General features: G+C 41.1%; 1 protein-coding gene across 1 annotated transcript in view; it reads right to left on the bottom strand.

Moving 5' to 3' along the window:
* The window catches only part of FAM240B (family with sequence similarity 240 member B), a 26505-nt gene extending 22542 nt beyond the window's left edge, over positions 1 to 3963 (bottom strand). The window contains exon 1 of the mRNA XM_032165471.2: positions 3847 to 3963. The gene's annotated coding sequence lies outside the window, so the exon portion shown is untranslated. The remainder of the gene's footprint in view (positions 1 to 3846) is intronic.
* Positions 3964 to 6120: the final 2157 nt, after the last annotated feature.

Raw genomic sequence — 6120 nt, 5'->3', positions numbered from 1 at the left:
TCCCCTTCACACAGTGTGCTCAGTGGACAAAGAACCTGTCATCCCCTCATGCCACTTGCCAGTCAAAATTCTCCAAAGAATTTAGAGCTAAAAGCAATTACTTCTCTAGAAAATCTTATATTCTGCTCCTATTAAAAGCTTTTAAAAAGGCAAGGTGGCTAAAATACAAAAATTGGCTAACATATTGTTTCTCCCCTCTGCTTCACCAAACTGCCAGTCCAGTGGCTATTAGGCCTTCACTAATCAATGTTACTTTTTTCCTGAACAGGAAACGGGCTATGTATATTTCTTGAGTGGGCTCTAGCCAGGAACTGACTTCCCAAAATAGCTGCATTTTCAGAAACATTGTTTACTTTTAGAAATGGACTACCTGGAACGAAGGCTCATGAGTGATCTCTGTCACCCTGTTGAGTGAGAATAGAATTGTGGGGTGAATGTCCCACATTCCTGACCCACACTGTGTGCTTTCCATCAATCAAGTGTAACTCCTCAGAAATTTGAGGCGCCCCAGAGAGGCAGCCAGGTCTAAATGGAACAGCCCCCGGAGGACACAGTGAGGCGTCTGGAAGAACAGCACACTCAGCACCCTCGGGGAGGTGTGGAGGGAAGTGCCCCCGGGAAGCAAAGAGCAGGGGGCTCCTAGCGGCTTCGGCTTCCCTCTCTTAGGCTGCTTCTCCCTTTGTTTCCCTTTTCTTGGGATGGTCTACATATTTGGGATGCACATGGAAATTACTGCATGCCATCATTTATTCAAAGAAAATCCCCAGCATAATTTGGTCAGAGTTAACAAAGTTTTGGCCGGGCGCAGTGGCTCACGCCTGTAATCCCGGCATTTTGGGAGGCCAAGGCGGGCGGATCACGAGGTCAGGAGATTGAGACCATCCTGGCTAACAGGGTGAAACCCCGTCTCTACTAAAAAATATTCTTGAGTATAGCGACAGACTCTGAGTGCAGTGGTCTCACCCTAAAAGGGTTTTTTTGTTTTTTTTGTTTTGTTTTGTTTTGTTTTTGAGAAGGAGTCTCGCTCTGTTGCCCAGGCTGGAGTGCAGTGGCGCAATCTTGGCTCACTGCAAGCTCCACCTCCCGGGTTCATGCCATTCTCCTGCCTCAGCCTCCCTAGTAGCTAGCTGGGACTACAGGCACCCGCCACCACGCCCGGCTAATTTATTTTTGTATTTTTTAGTAGAGACGGGGTTTCACCGTGTTAGCCAGGATGGTCTGGATCTCCTGACCTCGTGATCCGCCCGCCTCGGCCTCCCAAAGTGCTGGGATTACAGGGGTGAGCCACTGCTCCCGGCCAAGAGTTACAAAGTTTTACACTGTTAGCAAAGATGCTCCTTTAAGACTCTGTTTTTAAAAATGTGAATGTCTTTTTGTGCACGTGGTAAAATATTTCAAAAAGCACTGAAGGATATGAAACAAAGAAGTGTTTCCCATTTTACTTTCCTGCAGTCAGCAACACTTCCCAAAGACACCCACTGTTAATGATGTCATATTTGTATTTCCATCTTATTAGAAGCATATATATGCATGTGTACAAAATATTGTTGTTCTTGCAAGCAGGGCCATACAATAAACACTGTTTTGCATTTTGCCTTTTTCTTTTTTTTTTTTTTTTGACCAAGTCTCGCTCTGTCGCCTGGCTGGAGTGCAGTGGCGCTATCTCGGCTCACTGCAAGCCCCGCCTCCCGGGTTCCCGCCATTCTCCTGCCTCAGCCTCCGGAGTAGCTGGGACTACAGGTACCCGCCACCGCACCTGGCTAATTTTTTGTATTTTTAGTAGAGATGGGGTTTCACCGTGATCTCGATCTCGTGACCTCGTGATCCACCTGCCTCGGCCTCCCAAAGTGCTGGAATTACAGGTGTGAGCCACCGCGCCTGGCAACATTTTGCCTTTTTCAACCAAGAAAATATTTCCTTGCCAGCATACATTGTTTTTCATGGCTGTGTAGTAATCTGTTTATGGATATGCCATAATTAACCATTCTAGTATGGATGGACATTTGAATTAATTCCTGCTTGGGTCTATTACAAAAAAGTCCAGAGTAAATCATGTTTTGTTCACATCTGTAAGTATATCTGTAGCATAAACTCCTAGAAGTATAATTGCAGGTCAAAGTCCATGTACCCTGAAATGTTTACAGCATAATTCCATATTGCCCTCTGCTGTCACGGGAGTGTTGGAATGTTTGTGGACTTAGCAGAACTTCTTCTGTAGAGGTCCGTCCAGTCTCAATGACAGAAAAGTATGGGATGTCAATGTATTCACCTCTTAATGAAAAGACAAGCACAGATTCAGGTCTTGGATTCAGGAGAACATATCTGAATGGACCACCTTAAGATAGACCATAGAAAGCAATTGGCTTTTCTAACTCAAAAAATATGTGTGAATTAATGAATTGATGAGTCATGGCAGCGCCCATAGAGAAGTAACCAATACATTTCTCAGTTCAATTTTGCATCAAAAATAAAAAATAATTATAATTTAAATAAATAAACATAAACATTAATCAGTTTCATTGCATTATTATGCTAATAGGACAGATACATAGTTTGAGATAAGTAAAAAAAAAAAAAAAAAAAAATGTTCAAAGTCCTAACTGTAGATAGTTATTTTAAATGGTCAATTAAAATTTGTTTCTCCTATTTGCTTTGAATGCTATTTGGCTTAGAGTTACCATATTAATACTAACATACAGTTATTTCTAAAATACATGTTTGATGCTTTTTATTTTATGAATTTCATTCACTTTTTTGAAAAGTTATTTTTTTTAAAAGAGTTTGTAAGTCTCCTTATCTGAGAGTTGAGGTGTTTGATCTACAGGTTCATTGAGGTCCGTCTGGCTCTAATAGTCAGGAAAAAATCATCAGCCTCAAGTTCAAGGGAATAATCTGTATCTTCAAAATTATAGGGGCTTTGTGTTTCAGTTTTTTCACCTTCAAATGAGGGTATCTAGTTGCTTTGCACATATGTGAAGGGCAAATATCAATAATTAGATAGGCTTTAGCAAAAGGAGACTGTTCTTTGATAAATAAGCAATTCTGTTTCTCTGCATCCCCCCGCCGACCGCCCCCAGCAAAAGTAGTTTTTTCTACAGTGTACATCTATTGAGAGGATTAGTTCAATTTTCAGTAAAATGTTATCAATTTGGAAAAGTCATAATTCCAATGGCAGTTCTTAAGTTTACTTTTCTAATTAACTTACATTTAAAGAGTGCTAGAACTCACTTTTATAATAAACTTTAAATTAAATATCAATTTAATCAAATAACATTTATTGAAGCTTGACTGTGTGAGGCTCATGCACTTGAGTCTATCTGATGAGGGGCTAGGGAAGAGTCAACTGTATCAACCCAGAAGAAAGGGAATTCTACAGTGGAATTTCCCAGGTCTCAGGTTAGTCAAGTAAAAACCCCAAATTCATTATTAATCCCCCCACCATCAGCTTCCTGAGAAGCTTCCATGATCCAGCATCTACAATGAACATTTCCTTGGGACTAAATTATCCATCAACCAACATGAGACATATCTTTATTTTGGTTAATCTCCAAAGAGCCTTGCTCTGTGAGATTGACCCGAATTTCTGGCTTTTTCCACACTCTTTAACATGAAATTTCTGCATTATTGACATTTAGGAAAAGATGGAAAAACATCAGAGATGGAAAAAAATCTACTGGCCCATCTGTTATTCCCAATTGGTACAGCGTAGGTGTTCAAGGTGAAGAGAAAATGAATTCAAGTGGTCAATAAAGGACACACATATAAGGGGGGTGATGTCTATTTCAATTTTCAGCCCAAGTTGTGAGATAGTCCCACACTCGACAACACAAGCTTAACGTACTGTACCTTAAAGATGAATTTGCAGGTGGACCGATACCCGGCTAGGGTGCAAAGAAGGGCAAGACTCCCAGACCTGCTCTTGATTCCTCAGGTCCAGCTCGGGAAGGCCACAGATGCTGTCCTGAAATCACATTGTTGCAGCCCTTATATATGGAGTGGAGGAGTTACAGAAATCCCTTGACCTTTCAAGGTCATTTGAGCCAAATTAGTACCAGAACCAGACAATATCTTTCCAGGGACATTGTAGCCTTCCCTCGTGGTGAGAGATGGCTCTAAACAGATCCCATCCCTTACCGCCCCACCCGCCCCAGAGAAGGCGAGCTTCTGTTTTGGCAGGTCCCACGAGTACTATGACTTGGCCCGAACCAAGAGAGATGATTTAGAGCATAGGCTGGATTATCCATGTGCCCTATTCCCCTGTGACTTGTGAAAAGCCAGTCTCTGCACCTTGGTGTGTAAAGGGGACTGAAATAGTGGGACGAGTCACACTTGGGTGTAACATTACAGGAAGACTTAGAGAGGCATCTGGTTCTTTGGAGCCATTAATCCTTGAATGGAATCTGGTGATGACATATCACGGTCTGCTGAGTTCTCTACCAGTTGGAGCAGGAATTGACCCCGGTGAGTGTTTTCCAATAAAATGCATCCAAGTGAGATCGACTTCTCATTTTAGACTGGCTCTTATCCCATGATGGAGGAGCACATTTTGTCCTTAGGAAAAACATTTAGAATCCTCACTCATCTGATAACAAAAATAGCTTTGGTTTTTATCAAATCCTTTAACTATGCTACTAATTGCACACCCATTACTTGGTTCAGTGGAGTATAAATTTATAACTTACATTATACATGACAACCTCATCTAATATTGATGTTCAGATGTTAGCCTGCTGAAGTGATATTTAATGTTGAGTCTGTGAAAGTGTTTTAATTAGCCCATTTACATTAAGCTGGATGCCTTATTTAATAGCAGAACCAAATTTTATAGATGAAATTTTTTTTTGGTAAGGAAAGAAAGGAGTCAATTCTAAAACTATCATGCAGGGTCCCACCTATATAAAATCAACAATTTAAAGAGAAAAAACTCAACAAAAATGTTTCTAAGGAGTATACTGAAATCACAGAAGTGAAGTTATATACATATTTGTATAGTTCCACTTAAGAAAATATAGAGAAACTTGAATAATTAGCAGCTAACAGGTCACTAGATGTTAGTTTCCCTCCCTCCCTCCCTTCCTTCCTTCCTCTTTATTTACCTCCCTCCCTTCCTCCCTCTTTCCTCCTTTTCTTTCTCTCCTATGAAAATTATTTTGGCTACATGTGATGTCTCAGCCTTTATTGAAGTTATTAGCAAGACTCCAAGAGAAAGGTTATCAAACTATTTCTTATGTGGTGTTACTCCACTTGGCTTATAGCAATTCTGTAAACACTTAATCTACTAATATAGAATCTTGCACAATTAACAATTTGTTCCACTTTAAGGAATGAGCATTTATGCTCTTCCTAGTTCAACTAAGGTTTTAATCTGTAAGTATAGGGATGTCCACATTTTGATCTTGACTTTATCTTTGATTTGATTGGGAAGACAGAGGCTGCATGGCTAGGAAGTGGCAGAATTAGGATTTGAACCCAGGCTGTCCGACTCAAGCTCTTACTAAAGTGAGATGTTCAGGACATGTCTCTGCCCAAGCCCCAAGCACTTCCACTATTCATTCCCCGACCAATACAAGGAGTTTATCTGGAAGAGGAAGAGACATTGGAACTCAGGTCAGAGACCCTGCAAGACCCTATTCCTGGAAGGAGGAGCAGAGGCTGCAAGAGCTGCCCGTGGCCCAGGGTCCCAGTGGGTGCAGGAGCAGAGCGGAGAACCCAGGTAAGGGGAGCTGGTTTCAAGAATTTAAGCAGGGATGCCCCCCCACATAGCTTTTAGGACAAAAGCACACTTACTCAATGGAAGCTATTATTACCATTACTATCAATACAGTTATTACTACCCTGAGCCTTTCTTCCTTCTCCTTATTTTGAAACAGGGAATTTATGCCACTTCACTTTTTGAATTTTATTTTTTTCCTTCCTGATGTTGCCCCCCAAAAGAGAAGGGGAGCCCCAGGGGTTACTGAGCGTCTTGTACACTTAGTAGAGGTGTACACACCAACTGGACTCTGGGACCCAAAAGATTAGATGTAAAGGAGAGAGAAAAAAGAAACAGCACAGACAGACAAAATATCTTGTAGAAGACAATCAGGTCTATATTTTTTTTTTTTTTTTTTTTTTTTGGGA

The sequence above is a fragment of the Hylobates moloch genome, unplaced genomic scaffold, assembly GCF_009828535.3.
Source record: "Hylobates moloch isolate HMO894 unplaced genomic scaffold, HMol_V3 SCAFFOLD_10, whole genome shotgun sequence".
In the NCBI taxonomy this organism is placed as follows: Eukaryota; Metazoa; Chordata; class Mammalia; order Primates; family Hylobatidae; genus Hylobates; species Hylobates moloch.
Note: the sequence above shows the minus strand (reverse complement) of the source record. Positions and strands in the feature narration are given on the sequence as shown.